Raw genomic sequence first — 16,613 nt, 5'->3', positions numbered from 1 at the left:
CGCAGAGAACTCAAAACAAAAGCTAAGAGTCAAAACGGGGCAGAAAAGGGAAGAAGAAAATCTGGTAGATTTTTCCCCTTTCCTCCATAATGTAAAGAAATTTGCCGTTGCCAACGATCGCAGCTTAAAAGCAATTAGAGTTTTTGGAGGGGACTCTGGGCACAAGCAGAAGCAACAGAGCGAACGCCCAGCACGGAATTTTTCCAGCGTTCGCTGTATCAAGCAAAAGAAAAAAGGCGTTAAAAGCAGCAATTTCCAGCCGCAGAGATGGTGGAGACAAAATATTTACAGTCTCTGAAGGAGAGGCCTGGAAGGGGCCAGGGACCTCCCCTGCTCTGCACCCAGCTCCACATTCTAGGAGACGGGGAGTGGAGGGGACAAGGATCGCAGAGAAGGAGATGGCCTTACCCATGCAGTCTGGAGGTGAGGGGGGAAAAAGCCGCCAGCTGCTCCCTGCTTGCTCACCCTTCCCCACCACCCATAGCCCCTGGCCACCAGAGATCCATCCCTGTAAACCTGGACACAACTCTCCCCTGCTCAAAATCCAGAGAACGCCCACCACTGGAGGCTGGCACTGGAGGCCTGCACAACCCGGGCCCTCTCCAGCCTCATTTGCAGATGCTCCCCCACGTGGCACACTGCCCCGACCGCCTCCTGAGCAGCCACACTCAGTCTCACATAAGGAGGCACTCCTGTATGGGGCAAAGGCCTTGAGAGGGAGGTGGGGCAGGTTTAGGGATACGGACCCAGGGCAGGGAAGCTGAGCCAAGATCACAGAGCCCTAGTCCCGAACGCTGGCCTGCCAGCCAGGCTCTGCCACTGAACCCCTCCTCTACCTGGACTTTTGCTGGACCCTCGATCTCCTCCCTCCACCTACAGGGCAGACGCCTGTTCCTGAAACCGCAGCCCCTTCATCCCGTCTCCCCTCTGTCTGGCACACAGACACAGCCTCCTGCAGAAGCAATGCTCTTACGTTCAAATGCCCGCTCCTCCATTCATTAGCTGTGTGATCTCCACCAAGTCCCTCAATCTCTCCGAGCCCCAGTTTCCTCATCTGTTAAATGGGGATAGTAACCGTGCACATCTCATGGGTTGTTGTTAGGACTGAATGAGGTAATACAGGTAAAGCATCTGGCACTGTGCCCAACACGTCAGAAGGTTCAGTGAACTCACCTCTGCCCTATCTCACGCTCAACCCTCAGGTGTGACGCCCCAGACTTCGGGATGGCCCATGTGTGTGCACTCAGGCTCCCACCTCAACAAATGCTCACTTGGAAGGCACGCACCAGCTGGGAGTTGAGGGCACTGGAAACTCCAACAAGCTTTGCACACTCATGGAGGCCCGATCCCTGAGCACAAGGCCGGGACCCTCTCATTTTGCTTGGCTTAGGAAGGATTTCTCCAAGAACTCTCTTGGAGAGTAATCCTCAGCCAGAGCCCTTAGAACCTGCCAGGCCAGGTGGATGGAGGTTCGGCCTCCCAGAGGGATGAGGAGCATGCCTCCCTCCAGCCTGAGGCCTGAATTTGAGCCCTCAGCCACCCTCCCTGCCCCAGCGGACAAAGGCAGACACCGAAACCCCGAGTGCAGCAGGCAGTGACGAGGGTGAGAGCAGAAACCAGGCCTCAAAGGCACCAGGATCCAGAGAAGACGGGAAGTCCCGAGCACAAATCTCAGCGCTACCGCTAAGCAGGCGGGTGACCACCCAGAGCCTCAGTTTCCTCATTTGTAAAATGGCGTCACTAATGTCCACCTTGTAGAACAGCTGTGCACTCAAATGAGGGTAACCTTCTTCCAAGCTCCTCCGAGATCTAGCATACAGTCACTGTGGGAACACACAGAGGCTATGCCCCGGCCCCAACCCCTGGTTCCCAGACCGTAAGTATGGTGCCCTCCCCGACCCCCACAGCACTGGGAGAGCAGAGGGAAGGCCTCCTGGGCTGAGGGGACAGCAAGGACCCGTGCTGTCTCCTGTGACCCTTCCGGTCTGCTTCCTGCCCAGCAGGGGAGTGGAGGACCAGCCTACGGACAGCCACGACCCATCCTCCCTACCTCGCTCTAAGAGCAGAAGAGGCCCAGTCCCTGCCTCGTTTTGCAGGGAAGAAACAGATGCCCGGGAGAGGTGGCGGCCTGCCCCTGCCTCACAGCTCCCACTGAGCCACTGGTCCGAGGTGAGGTGGTTTCATCTCCTTCCCCAGCTGCAGAGCACACACAGGCTTGCCGTGGGTCTGGTGGCGCTGCGGGGCTGGAGAGCGGGGATCGCGAGGTGTTCTCATGTCGCTGCCTTTCACGCCTCTTCTGGCTGCCTTTCTCCCCGGGGCCCCTCCCACCCTCCTTCCCCACTGACCTCAAGAATGAGCCCAACAGTAAGCCTGGCACTGATCGGGGTGCTCCTCCTTGCTGTGGGGGCGACGAAGGGGACAGGAGACCAGCCTCAGCCCCAGATGGCTGAGCCTCAGGACACTCCACTGAGGCCTCTTCCCAAACCTACACAGCTCTTCTCCTCCTGGGTAGGTAACTAGGCTCTCTCTCTCTCTCTCACACACACACACACACACACACACACTGTTCACCCCCACCCCCACCCCTACACACATGCACACGCACACACACCCCAACACACACACTTCACACACACACACTTCACATACACCCCACCACACGCACACACATACACACGCACACACTTCACACACACCCCACCACACGCACACACATACACATGCACACACTTCACACACACCCCCACAATACACACTTCACACACCCCACCGCACACACATGTGCACACACACATGCACACACTTCACACACCCCCACCACACACACACACTTCACACACACCCCATCACACACACATGCACACACTTCACACACCCCCCACCACACACACACTTCACACACACCCCACCACACGCACACACATACACATGCACACACTTCACACACCCCCCCACAATACACACTTCACACACCCCACCACACACACATGTGCACACACACATGCACACACTTCACACACCCCACCACACACAGGCACTTTGCACACCCCACCACACACACACATGCACACACTTCACACCCCCACTCCACCCCCCCACACACACATACACATGCACATACTTCACACACACCCCACCACATGCACACACATACACATGCACATACTTCACACACACCCCACCACACACACACTTCACACACCCCACCCTCACACACACATGCACACACTTCACACCCCCACCCCACCACACACGCACACACACATGCACACACTTCACACACACACCACCACACACACACCCCCACTACACACACAGGAATCCAGGGAGGAGAGGGAGAGAGAGGAGGGCAGACCCTAACAGGGGGATCCTAGGCCCACCCCTGGGGTGACTGGCAGCCCTTCCACAGCTGATCCAGCCTCCCGGCTCTGCACCCAGGGGAGCATTAGTGGGTCCTGAACGACAAGCCCATGTGGCCTGGAAGCAGAGGATCCTGGGCCTGGGAAGCCAGACGCCTGACTTATTGCCAAAGCTCTGCAGTGCTTCACTGTGAGACCTGAGACACCTGGCCACTCCCTGTGCCTCAGTTTCCTATCTGAAACGTAGAGGAGGAATGAGGTCATCTCTAAGCACGCCTTCTAGTTCCAGCATTCTCTGACTCCATACCTGTGACCTCTGGGACCCCTCAGAGAGTCCCAAGCATCGGAGAGTGCTGGGGGAGGGATCACCCTAACCCCAAGGAGGCAGGGAAGCCCAGGGAGACCTGTAGCTACCTTGGGCTGGCGGGGACACTCATCCTGCCGCAGCCTCCCAGGAGGAGTCCAGGCTTGGACAGGAGGCCGGAGGGCAGAGGAGGGCTCCTCGGAACGGCCTCGGGCAGCCCGAGGCCCTCCCTGATGTCCACACATACCCCAGAAGCTCACCCCCTCGAGTTTCACTTCCCATCTCTGTTTTGAGGTTACAGAGTCTTTGGTCCAGCCCAGATCTCAGGCTCAACCCCAAGCCCCCATCACCCGCCCCCTCAATTCCCACAGCTGTCCAGACCCGATCCCAATCCCTCCCGCCACGCCAGCCTTCCACCACCTTCCCTGTGGCTCCCCCAGGGTGGCCGGTGGGGGCAGCCCAGCTGCTTGTGCCAACAGAGGCTCCCCTGGCCCTGCATGGCCAGAGCCCGATAACGTTCTCCTGAATTTAACAATCAACAAGAAGTTGTTTTAGATTTTCCTGACGCTGCAGTTCCTGATTAATCCTCATAGCAAACAAAAGAAAGAGGTAATTCACCTAAAAGAGGGTCACGTCCTGTTTCCAGGTGGAACCTCCAGCCTGAGCTAGAGGAACTGAGCAGAGGGGTCTGGCTCCATAGCACCTCTCCCCTTCCCCACCCCTCCTGTGTCTGCCCAATCCTGGGCTACACCCCAGCCCGCCTCCTAGATCCCACCTAAGCAAGTGAGGAGTGGGCACTCTAGCCTGCGGTTTTCCTGGCTGTGCCTGTGGCTTGCTGGGCAGGGGTAGGTGGGGTGGCCGGGGCCTCAGGGCCTCTGCAGAGGACCCTCCCCTCCTCTATCACGTGACCTTGGACAGGCCAAGTCACTTTAGAGGCCTCAGTCTGCTCATCCATCAGATTCTTCATCTCCCAAGGATAAAATGAAAAAAAATGTGAGACCACTTAAGGCTCGGCAGAAATATTTTATCTTATTTTTTAGAGATGGATGCTGAAATACTTAGGGGTGAAATGGCTTGATGTCTATAATTTACAATAATCTGGGAAAAAGATAAAGCAAAATGTGGCAAGAAGTCAACAATGGTTAAATCTAGGTGTCGGGTACAGGGGAGTTCCCTGGAACAGTCTCTCTCCTTTTCCGTATGTCGGACAATGTTCCCAACAAAATAAAAAAAAAAAAAATAGCAGGGTCACGTGAGCCAGGCAGGAGCCCCGCACACAGTGCCCGGTGCTCCTGGCACTCCTGAAAGGCAACTGGGTCTCTTAAGTAGGTTAAGCACACCCCCCCTCCCCCCCGCCATCTCCTTTATGTTGTTTCCCTAGAATTCGCTTTTTCACAAACTCCACTGAGCCCTAGCTGCACATTTAAAAGCCTTAACACATTCCGAAGCCAGACGATGCCCTTTATTGAGGTGACTGCTGTCGTGTGCCCACACCTCCCCCACCCACCAGGCTCCCCATGCCCTCTGCAGAGCAGCCCGGGGCTGAGGGTCCTGATTCTGATTCCACCCTCACACAGCCACCACCCTCTCGGAGCCTCAGAGTGCCCCCACCTGTGGAGCAGAAATGATGACAAGATGGTAACTGCCCGGGCATCTCATTCAAAGGCAAAGTGTCACCAGACAAAGAAACTGAAATCCCCACTTCACAGATGGGAAAGCTGAGGCCCAGGGCCAGAAGAGGCTGGAAGCAAAATAAGGAAGGTGGAGAACAGAGGGTGAAGGAGGTGGGCAAAAGCTCCCCTGCTGTTCCAACTCCCCCTCCTCCCCAGCCCTCTATCTCCCCACTAACGGTGTGGGTCGGAGACAGCGGGCCTTGCATCTCTTTCTCTGGCTCCTGTTTACCGAGCTTCCTGGTCAGAAAAAAAAAATGGCCATGATTGCAATCTCCCAGCCAGGCCCAGCTGACCCTCGCCAACACTGGCCCGGCTCGCCTCCATGGATCGATGATGGAGAGTTATCAGTACCCCAAATGATCAATTGCTAATTGCGGAGTGCCGTGCAATTCACCGGGGAGATTTATGTGTGGCCAGTGACCGGGTGCCCCCACCCCAGCCCGGCACAGCCTTCAGGGACAGGGAGGGCCGTATCTATGGTGAGCGTCTCAGCAGCAAAGCAACCTGTAACTTGGGAGCTTCTCAAACAGATGTCTCGGGCCCAGCCCATATCCCCAGGCCCAAGGGACTACCCAGGAAGGAAGTGGCAGGGGCCGCAGAGGCCCTGAGGGAGGCACTGCCTGCCCCTCATCAGCCTAGTTGGCCCCCAGGAGAGCCAGGAACCCAAGATGGATAGGCCCAGTCCCCGCCACCAAGTTGCTCCCAAGTCAAAAGAAAGGCAACCCGCCACCCAGGCCTTGCACATGGTGGGTACACAGACAATCATAAATGTTCCCTAAACGTAAAGTTCTAAGGAAGGATGGGCTATTTTCAGAAGGGATAAGCAGGAGCTTTTTTTGTTTGTTTGCTTGAGACAGAGTCTTGCTCTGTCACCCAGGCTGGAGTACAGTAGTGTGATCTCGGCTCACGGCAACCTCTGCCTCCCAGGCTCAAGCGATTCTGTCTCAGCCTCCTGAGTAGCTGGGATCACAGGCGCGTACCACCACACCCAGATAATTTTTGTATTTTTAGTGGAGACAGGGTTTCACCAAGTTGGTCAGGCTGGTCTCGAATTCCTGACCTCATGATCCGCCCACCTCAGCCTCCCAAAGTACTAGGATTATAGGTGTGAGCCACTGCGCCTGCCCTTGGTTTTTTTGCATGTTTTTTATGTAACATTTGGGTTGAGTCTTAAAAAGTGAGTGGAATCTACATGGACAGAGATAGGGGGATAACTCTCAGGTGCAAGGACCATGGTGGAGGAAAGACAGCCTGTGTGACTGGCCGGAGCCTGGGGAACACAGAGAGGTACTCGGGAGAGAGGGCTGGGGTGGAACATGAGGGGTCGGGTGGCCAGCCTGGAAGTAACAGGGGGTGCTGGAGGGGTGCTGGGTGACAGCGTGACAGCCAGCCTGGCTTGGGAAGGCCTGTCCACAGTTTCCGCCAGGCTGCATGCCCCAAGAGGGCAGAGGCTGGTCTTACTCATCTTCTCTGTCCCCATAGCACCCAGCACAGCCAGGCCCAGAGGAAGCACCCAAAAAGTGACTCACTGAATGATCATAGATCATCAAACTGTAGGACAGGGGACTCCTGGAATTACAGCTGTGAAATAGCATGTGTTTATAATGCCCTGCCATGTATAAAGATGCGTATTAGAGCCTCAAAAATAGCTTTGCAAGATAGGCAGGGAGATCATTCTGTCCGGTGTCCAAAGGGGAAAGCCGAGGCTCAAAGAGGGACAGTGATCTAGCCACGGTTACACACCAGGAAGGGCCAGGGCCCAGAGCCCTCCCCACCCCGCCCGCCTTGGCGTGGCCAGAGCTATCTGGGAGGTGACGGTCCACCCCCCACTCCTCCGTCCCTCATCTCCTGTCTCCCAGGAAGTCCCCCAATCTCAGCCCCTCCCTGTGCTGGGCAGACGGAGAAATACAGCAGATGCTGCCTCACTGAGCGTCCCTCATTCCAGCCGCAGCTGAGACTGGCTACCAGTCACCATGACAGCCTGTCCCTGCACTTATAATGGAAACGGGGCCGAGAAAGGAGTCTCTAGAACCCCCAAGCTGGTCTAGACAGAAAACAAAGTCACTACTCCCCAAGTCTCCACCCTAGAAGTTTGGGAAGCCTCACGGTAGTGCAAGAACACTGGACCAGGAGTCCAGAGACAGGATCAAGCCTGACTCACTGTGTGGCTTCTGGAGAATCACTTCCCGTCCGTGGCCTCAGTTTTCTCATCTGTGAAACGGAACAATGCTGTCTGCCGACTTTAATGGAACTACCGTGAGGACTAAACAAAAGAAGGAGTATAAAAACACAAAATTATAAAGCAAATTTTGCCTTGGAAAATAAGAACAATAAGGCTCCTCTTTACTTCTATCTGGACATTGAAACTCCAGCCCGACCCACCTCCCTTTCCTGCAGAGGGCAAAACACGAGCCAACGTTTACTGAGACCCTCCAATGCCTCGGGCTAGTGCCTGCTTTACACGCATTCTTTCCAAGTGGGCTAAGGTAGATATCATCCTCCCATGACACCCATGAGGAAAGTGAGGCTCAGTAAACTGACTTGTCCAAGCTCACCCAGCTTGAAGCAGCTGAGCCAGGGTTCAAATCCACTTCCATCTGGCATCCGAGCCCAGGCCCTTTGGATCCACCAGGCTGATGTGAGGAGCCACTCCACACCCCAAAGTCTCAGAGGCTCAGAATCAGCAGTCAGGGTGTGGGGACATGTCACATACACACACACACACACAGACTCCACAAAGGCCAGTGACCCTGACGTCAGAGGCACTGTGCCACCACTGTGCCACCCCTGACGTCAGAGGCAGAGCCATCAGAGCTGGGTGGGGCATGTGAGGAGGATGACTGGCACAGCTGGCCTTGAGCTAACTGGATCAGTGCTGGGCATGGAGCCGCCTATCCAGCTGCCCTGGCAGATGGGTGCTGGAACCGGGCTGCCTGCCAAGGCCCAGCCTCCGTGTCCAAACCAACCTGGACACCAAACTTCCACTCTGGCCCCCTCCTGCCCTGACCCTGGTGGCTGGCAGTGCCCACACAGATCCAGAAGGCCATCGTGGCAGCTGCTATCCCTCCTCCAGCGGCTGGCACCTCCCCTGACGTGGCCATATGGCCCCATATGCTCTCAGACAGCTGGAGTGCGGAAACCACTGCCTAAGGACGCCCTCTGCGAGGCCCCGGCCCCGGCCGCACCACCCACCCCTGCCCAGTAAGCCACAGGCACAGCCAGAAAAACAGAGGCTGCAGCGCCCGCCCCCAACTTGCCTAGTGACCTGTGCTGGTCACCGCCCTGCTCCAGGCCTCGAGCTCTCCCTCCATCAAACAGCACGCTGAACAGCCCTCTACCCCTTCCCTTCGTAGCCCTCTTCCCGGGTTACAAACGCCCACTCAGACTCATTCCAGTTATCCATGGAGACACAGAAACGTGTCCACTTTACAGACTCAGAAACTGAGGCAGACCCAAGGCCTCAGGGGCTTACTCAAGTGCACACAGTGGCAGGGCCAGCACTAGAGGCTGCATCTGTGACCCCAGGACGCTTGCCACCTCTGTATACCCAGGGGGTGGGACTGATGTATCCTGAGCCCTCAGCCAACTCTGACGACGTAGATCACCCCACAGGTCTTCCCAGCCCCCGACAACCCCTCCCACGACCCCCAGAGGAGCACCGATTGTCACAAATCTGTGTCCCTCCAGAACGTCAACCCTGCAAGCCCTGAATTCGCACTCAGCCCGCACTCCTCAGATGGGCACTGAGGATCTTCTTCTGTCTGGTGCCAACCTTCTCCATGTCCCCGAGTGAACTAATCCGCTGCAAACATGTTCTGCCGAACCCTGCGCTGCCCACCTCCAGGCCTTTGCCAGCGCCATGCCATCTTCCTGGAAAGCCCCGACTCACGTTCACATTCTCTATTCGCTCATTTAGTCAAATATTTGCTGAGCCTCTACCAAGTGCTGGAAAATCTCAGCAGGTCAAGACCCCTGCCAGCCCCCTCCGTCTGAAACAGCCCCTCGCCACTCCCCCGCTGAGCCTCTCGGGCACCCAGGCCGCTCCGCTCACACCCAGAGGCATGGGTCCAAATCTGTTTCCCCTTTCAGAGCCCATCTGGAGAGGGGCCCAGGTTCATCACTGGTATCCCCAGCATTCGGTCCAGGTCTCTAGCTGGAAGATACCTCCAAATACGAAGGGAGGTCAGGTGTAAGATTCCAGGCCGTGGAGCGTAAGAGCCAAGGTGTAGTTCTTGGGAACAAGGGTCTGGGCCCCAGAAGCCCATGGGAGGAACTCTGAGACTGGTCAGGGTGGCCCTCAGCCCCCATAAATACATACCTGAGTGGTCAGGGGCAGGTTTCCCCCCTCGAGTCACCCCAAGGCCCAGCCCACTCAGTAACTTCTTATCACTGGATTGGTTAGAATTTTTTTTTTTTTTTTTTTTTTTTGAGACAGAGTTTCACTCTTGTTACCCAGGCTGGAGTGCCATGGCGCGATCTCGGCTCACCGCAACCTCCGCCTCCTGGGTTCAGGCAATTCTCCTGCCTCAGCCTCCCGAGTAGCTGGGATTACAGGCACGCGCCACCACGCCCAGCTCATTTTTTGTATTTTTAGTAGAGACGGGGTTTCACCATGTTGACCAGGATGGTCTCGATCTCTTGACCTCGTGATCCACCGGCCTCGGCCTCCCAAAGTGCTGGGATTACAGGCTTGAGCCACAGTGCCCGGCCTAGAATATTTTTACAATTTAAAACACAAATACAGCAGGGTCAGGTCTTGGCTGGGGAGGGAAATTAAGGGGGTCACACTGGGCACTGCCCCCTCCCAGTCAGGAGGTTGGGGGCAGGGGGGGAAGTGGCTGTTTTCCTAAAGGGGGCAGTCAGTAGGGGCTGGGAGCCCCTGGCTGGAATTTTCACTTCTGACAGAACAGACCAGGGGTCAAAGAAGTGCCCCAATCTCCCGCTCACCATGGCTTAAGACCCCCAAATGAAGGGTTCATCTTGCTGGAGTTGGTTGGGGTGGGAGTGGAGGGACCAGAAGAGCTGGAGGCACCGATGAGAGGGGTGGGGCCGGGCCAGGCATCTTGCCCTGCTCCAGCTACCTGGATGTCAACCAGAGCTTTGGTTAACACCCAGGAGGCGCAAAAAAAAAAAAAAAAAAAAAAAAATCTGGAGCTTAGGGGGCCCCGGGGGAAGAGGAAGAGGAGCTGAGAGAGAGAGAGAAAAAAAAACAATGGCTTAAGAAAGCCGTATCAGCCAGTGCCGGCAAGGGAGGAGTGCGGAGAGGCAGAGGGAGGCTGCCCGGGAGGGGACAGCCAGCCGAGGCTGAGGAGGCCACCGCCAGGACCCAGCAGGCCCCACCTCGCGTGCAACCAGCACCCCACCCCCGCCGGTGCCCCCGAGGCTCCCGCCCAATCAGAGGCCGCGGCACGCGGCGCAGGGCGCCCCACCCCCAGTGGCAACTCCTGGGCAACCTCGAAGGACCCAGGGATGAGTCTGGGCTGCCAGCAAGACTAAGGCGAGTCAGAAAAGCCGGTCTGGGGCGGAGCGGCCGACAGCCACCAGGGTCCCCTCCAGTCCCCGCCAGGGTACGTTTACATTTCCATGGGGAACGCTCTGGCCCACGGAGGGGCTCTAGGATGGAAAGGGTAGGAAGGCTTCTGGGGCCCAAACAGGACAATGCCAGGACCCAGCGTACAGTGCCAGGCTGGGCGGGGCTGATTCGGATCCCCAGGATGGTAGTGAACTCTGAGCAGCACAGACTTCCAAACCATCAAGCAAGGCACAGACAGCCTCTGGCCCCAAACCCAGGAAGCACATATTTAACAGGCTAGGGTCAAAAGGTCCCACAGGTCAGGAGCCTTTGCTCAGCTGCTTCCAGCTGAGAACGGCCGCCGGCCACGTCCCACGCAGCAGGAGCCCACCTGCCGGGTCAGTAAAGAAGGCCTGGGTGCCCTCCATGCCTCACCAAAGACCCGGGTCAGCGGATGCCCTCGAAGTAGAAAAGGGCTGTCCTGAGACTTAGCAAACGACCTCTATCTCTGTCGCAAAATCCTCCTCTGTGACACGGATAAGACCCTTGCCCACAGGTCCTGCACTCTCCCAACGTGGCTGAGAGACTGGAGAGGGATCATGGAGGCGAAAGTGAGGTTTAAGCCTGAAAGCTGGTATTACCATAGACATTCCCATACTCCAGAGACCCAGGTAGATACGGACTGGTCCAGCCACCACATCCCTCCACGCAGCGTCCAGGCTGAGATCAAGACTTCTAACTGCACAGTTCACAATGCGAGTGGCAGGAAAGAAGGCATATGGATGGGGGCTGCTTGGGATCCCGGCAGTTACAACCCCAGGGAAGTCCACGCTGGAAGGACTCAGGCGCGACCAGAGAAGGCTTCCTAGAGGAGGAAGAACCCGCCTTGGAAGCAAAGAGGCTGAGGAGCCTGCAGGAGTCCGGACCCTGACCCTTCCTCGGGCCTCTCACTCCCGGAGACGCTGGGTTCCCTCCCTCTCAGGGGCACCATCTTGGACCGCATCTTCCACAGGACGGGCTGGGTTGGCAGTTAGGGGTGCGGGGAGGTTCCCTGAGGCAGCCAGCCAGGTCCAGAGTGTGGGAGGAGACTCGCTCACAAGGGGAGGGGGTACAAAGCACAACCACAACCTCAACGCAGAGGGAGGCACGCGGGGCACGGCTGCATGCCGGGATGGGGCACCAGGCCAGGAGACGCCCCTTCCCATCCCCGGCCTCCTGTCAACTCCGGAAGGTCTAGGTCTGGTGGGGTGCGCCTTGCGGGGAGTTCCCTTGCTCCAGCCACCGTCTGGAGGGGCAGAAGGCGCGGGGACACGCACGGGCGCGTCTCCGCACTCCCCCTGCTCAACCTCGGTGTCTTCGGCCTGCCAGCAACGACAACCTACGGAGCCCCGGGCCTGGGAGCTGCCGCCGCGCGGTCCCGCCTGACCCTGGCAGGGTCACAAGAGTCCGGCGCCTGGAGCGGCTCCAGCGCGGCGCCGCGGGTCTGGGTGGGTGTCCCAGAGACCTGGCGGCTGCGCGACTGGGGACGCGGAGGCTCACCTCTCTGCCCGCCAGGCGGCAAGGCCCGGCCCGCGCCCCCGCCCCACTCCCCTTGGGTTCTCTGAAAGAAAAGCCGGCGTTGCACCCTGAAAGCGCCTCCGTCCCCACCCATCTCAGCCCGCCGCGCCCCAGGAGCTCCACAAAGTTGCTGCAAGTCGCCAGGGCTGCAGCGGCAGGTGAGGGTGAGGCGGCGCCGCGCGGCGGGCGGGAGCACGGTCAGGGCCTGGGGTGCCGAGCGCGCCCCCTCCCAGCCCCGCGCGTGCACGCCCCTCACGGACGCGCACCCAGCACCCCACCCCCGTCGCTGCCCCCGAGGCTCCCGCCCAATCAGAGGCCGCGCACGCGGCGCCACCGGCGGGCAGACACCCCGGCTCCTCGGCCTGCGCCTCTGCGGCCCGGGCTCCGCCGCAGCGGCCCGGCCCGGCCCGGCCACGCCACACTCACCGTCCCGGACGCGCCGTCCGCGCGCGGCTCCGCTCCGGGCCGGCATCCCCCGACTCGGCTGCCTCCGGTCCCCGCTCCGGCTCCGGTTCCCGCTCCGCAGGGCTCGGCTCCGCGATGGTGGCCGCGGCGGCGAGCGCGGCAAGGAGGGCGTGTGTGTGCGCGAGGGCGCGCGGCGTGTGCGTGTGCGTGTGCGCGGGAGGGTCTCGGCTCCCCTGCGCGCCCCGCTCCTGCCTCCTGGTCGCCACGCCGCGATGCCGGCAGAATCCCTACCGCGCGCCCCACCGCCCCGCGCTCACACTCGCGCACACACGCGCACACCCGGGCGCGCACACCGCGGCCGCCGCACACCGGCTCCGCACTCCCGGCTCGCCCTCCTGGGGCGCCCACCGAGGTCCCCCTGCCCGGCCGGCCCCAGCCCTCGGAATGCGGTCCTGCGCCCCTCCGGGACCCGCCGGCCTCAGGTGTCCCGCTGCTCCTCGTGGGGACCCCGCGGGCGGCCTCGCTCCCGAATCCTGCCTGGCCGGGCCGCGGCCGCGCTCCCAGCCCGCACCCCGGCCCTGGTGCCCACTCGGGCTTCCAGCACTCTCGCCCGAAGCGCGGGCCCCTTCCTCTGCGCTGCCGCCCTTCCTACCCCGTCCAGCGCGGCCTCGCCGGCCCTTCCCTGCCTTCTCCCACCTGCCCAGCCCGGTCCTCGGTCTCCCCGCTGCTCTCCGTCGGTCTCGCCGCCGCCCTCTCCCGCGCCCCCTCCTCCCCGCCGCCTTGCGCTGCCTCTCACATTCTCCGCATTACAGCGGGTGCCGCCCGCCGCTCGCGGGACCCAGGGTTCGAGCGCGCAGTGGGCGGCGAGGGGACCCGCCGCGCCCGGCCCCGCCGCCCCCTCCGCTCTCCGCGGCTCCGCGGCTGCTGGCTCCGGCCTGGCGCTAGGGTGGCGACGTCCCGCGCTAGCCTAGGCTGCCGCTGACAGCGCTCATCTCGCCCGGGCTTAAAGGGATAGCGCACTCGGCTCGACCGGCCCCACCCGGGGGCGCCGGGGAGGGGGCCTCGTGGCGCAGGGACAATCCGGGTCGGTGGCGCAGCCGGGGCCGTGCAGGCGACGCCCTGTCCGCCGCCGTGGAGCCCGGCCCTCGGGGCTGGAGGTGAGTCAAGGAGAAGGACGGTCGGTAGCTGCCCGGACCACGCCATGCAGGGGGCGTTCAGCGGCCAGCCTCGGAGCCGACAGGCAGCGTGTGGCTGTCGGTGTAGGCTGGGCGCCCTGGACTGTGGGGCCGGGGAGGGGGTCCGGGAAGCTGCCATCCGAGTCTGAACTGCAGGTGAAGACAACGGTCGTGCAGGGAGGCCAGGGCTCAGGGGTGGCCTCCCGCTTCTCCTGTGTGACCTTGGACAAGTGCGGCCCCTCTCTGCACCTCAGTTTAAACCCTTTGGAAGACATGGCTTCCGTCATCTTTGAGCCCATGCCCGTCTCTGACACGGTGTTAGATCCCATAGAAGGGGGAGTCCCAAGGTAGGCCCTCGGCCCCCAGAGTCCCACCTCCTCCTTGCCTGTGAGAGCTGAGGCCACTGCTGAGACTGCACTCCTTGCCACACCAGACAGCAGGCTTGGTCTGCCCCTGCCACGACCTTCCTTTTCCTGCCCCATCAGGGAAACCAGGGATCAAGGCAAAGTTGAGTGCCCATAGGGACCTACGTTCTGCAGAGCTCCCTCCCATCTAAGATCTCCCTGGACCCTCATGACACCCCTGGGAAGTAAAGTGTGCCCCTAGGCTCCTGGTCAGCCTGATCCTGGACAAGCCTGGCATGTGAGCATTTGGTCTTCAGGGACCCCTCCCCACCCTCACTCCCACACCAGACTGTCCCTTGCTCCCCAACCCTGCCAGGGGACGCATTTTGCCTGTTGTCCAGGAAGTTGCTGTCATGTGTCCCATCCCGTGCCAGGTCCTGGAGACACGTAGATGACTTACACATTCCTACCTTCAGAAAATACTGGAGGTATGATAGAGCTTGGTGGGGGGGGGGGGGTCCTGGAGGAGGTGACATTGAAGCCAGGTCGTGAAGGGTGACTAAGAACTGGCTAGGCAGAAAGGAACAGAAAGGGCATCCCGTGCCAAGAGAAGAGCATGTGCAAAGACCTGGAAGTGGGCAACAGGGAGCCATGGGTGTTCTGGAGGGAAGAGAAGCTCTACATTCTTGATTTGAAGTTTCCGCTTTGTTCTGGGGCGGCAGCAGAGCGTCCGCTGGGCAAATCTAGGCAGCAGCCCCCACCCTCGCCTTTCAGCCACCGCAGGGATATGGCTAAGGGCTTCCCAAGTGCGGCAGGTTTGCCAGAGGCAGCCCCCTCTTCCGTTCCTCCGGTCTAAGCCCAGACCCGACCTCTAGCCCTGTATCCACAACCAGACGCAGCACAGCCTCCCCCTGCCGACGGGAGCTGGGAGCAGGAGCAGCCCAGGCTCTCTGTGGCTGTGATGTGAGTCCAGGAAGGGCCAAGCCCCTGTCCCCACCCATCATGAAGGCGTCCTGTGAAGACCCCACATGTTCGTATCAGGCAGATCCAGTGTCGATTCCAGCCTCAGTGTCCTGTTCTGTACAATGGGGATAAATGTATGTTGCCGGTAAGGTGACTGGTGAAGAATCCATGAGGGACGCTGCTCCGGAATGGCCCAGCACAGTGGGCACTCAGCAATGGCCTCTTCTTCCCCGTGCCCGAGCTTGGCTTTGTGGCCCATCCCAAAGTCCCTATTGCCTGCCCTCTCCCTCCTTCCCTGGCCATTTTCCTTCTGCCTCCTTACTGGACTTCCCGGGGGCCTCAAGGGAGATGGGCTCACGGCTGTTGCCTGCTCTGGCTCAGCACGCCTCCTGAGAAGTCTTCCAGGGCTTCCAGGTAAGCCCTAGAGAAGCCACACGGAGACAAACAGCCTTTCCCCAGAGTCTCTGACGTCCGTGCAGAGCAGTGATCCCAGCCTCCGTCCCCAGCCGTGTCCCACCATTCAGTTTGCCCGCTGACTTCTGCTGTCCTGGGAGCCACACGGCCTTTGTGTCTGTGCTTGGGAATTTCTGCCCACTGTGCAGTGCAAACTCAAATCGGTGGCCTGCCTTCTCTGAGCCTTAACTCCCTCCCTAAGAATGGGGGCAAGCTGGCATGTGCCACGGGAGGGATGAACCTAAGTCTGTGTCATTGATGTTCCCCAGCAAGCCCAGGCGAAGCCCTCTACCCGGGTTCCGCACGTAGGCAGTCGGGTACAGAGGCCTCTCTGGGATCCCCTGGTGTCCTGCCCTTGTGCTGGTGGCCAGCGGCTGTCGTCGCCTCTTCCAGCAGGCTTTACAGAGAGGCATGGCAGGAATAATGACCGGGCCCACTTCACGGCCAGAGCAGTAGCAACTGGAGGCAGGGACCAAGGACCAGACCAGCTGGACAGCTCCAGGAGGGAGGTCCCCGACTAGGGGCTGACGGCTGGCTGCTTCCCACCGCAGAGGCTGGGTCAGTGACCCCACAGTGCCCGCCCAGGGCCACTCTGCTGTTTCCAGCCATCTCCACGAGCCAGTCATGGAGAACGCTGGCTGTGTCCCAGATCTAATCGTCACGCCAGGGCTGAGGGAGTGGCCCACGTGGAATCCGGGGAGGCAGCAGGCTTTTCCCACCCACTTCCTCTGAAACCCCCGATTTCCTAAGCCAGGCTGAAAAGTAGGTCACCAAGGGCTCAGAGAAATGCCCTGCCCAGCTGAGCCGTCTCTAAACACATCCAGTCTCCTCACCACCTATTGGTTTCTCCACGACTCTCAAGTCCTTC

At 59.9% G+C, this 16,613-nt stretch overlaps 1 protein-coding gene across 5 annotated transcripts in view; it reads right to left on the bottom strand.

The window, feature by feature from the left end:
- LINGO1 (leucine rich repeat and Ig domain containing 1) overlaps positions 1–13,813 on the bottom strand; it is a 216,317-nt gene extending 202,504 nt beyond the window's left edge. For 2 of the 5 annotated variants that reach the window (XM_039469393.2, XM_039469395.2), the window contains exon 1: positions 12,832–13,813. The gene's annotated coding sequence lies outside the window, so the exon portion shown is untranslated. Of the gene's footprint in view, positions 1–7,497; positions 8,487–12,831 lie in introns of those variants that run through there. The other 3 variants (XM_039469394.2, XM_074392598.1, XM_074392596.1) reach the window with 3 other exon arrangements.
- Positions 13,814–16,613: the final 2,800 nt, after the last annotated feature.

This window comes from Saimiri boliviensis, chromosome 2, assembly GCF_048565385.1.
Source record: "Saimiri boliviensis isolate mSaiBol1 chromosome 2, mSaiBol1.pri, whole genome shotgun sequence".
NCBI classification, from domain to species: Eukaryota; Metazoa; Chordata; class Mammalia; order Primates; family Cebidae; genus Saimiri; species Saimiri boliviensis.
The sequence above is the reverse complement of the archived record's forward strand: the minus strand, read 5'-3'. Positions and strand labels throughout refer to the sequence as shown.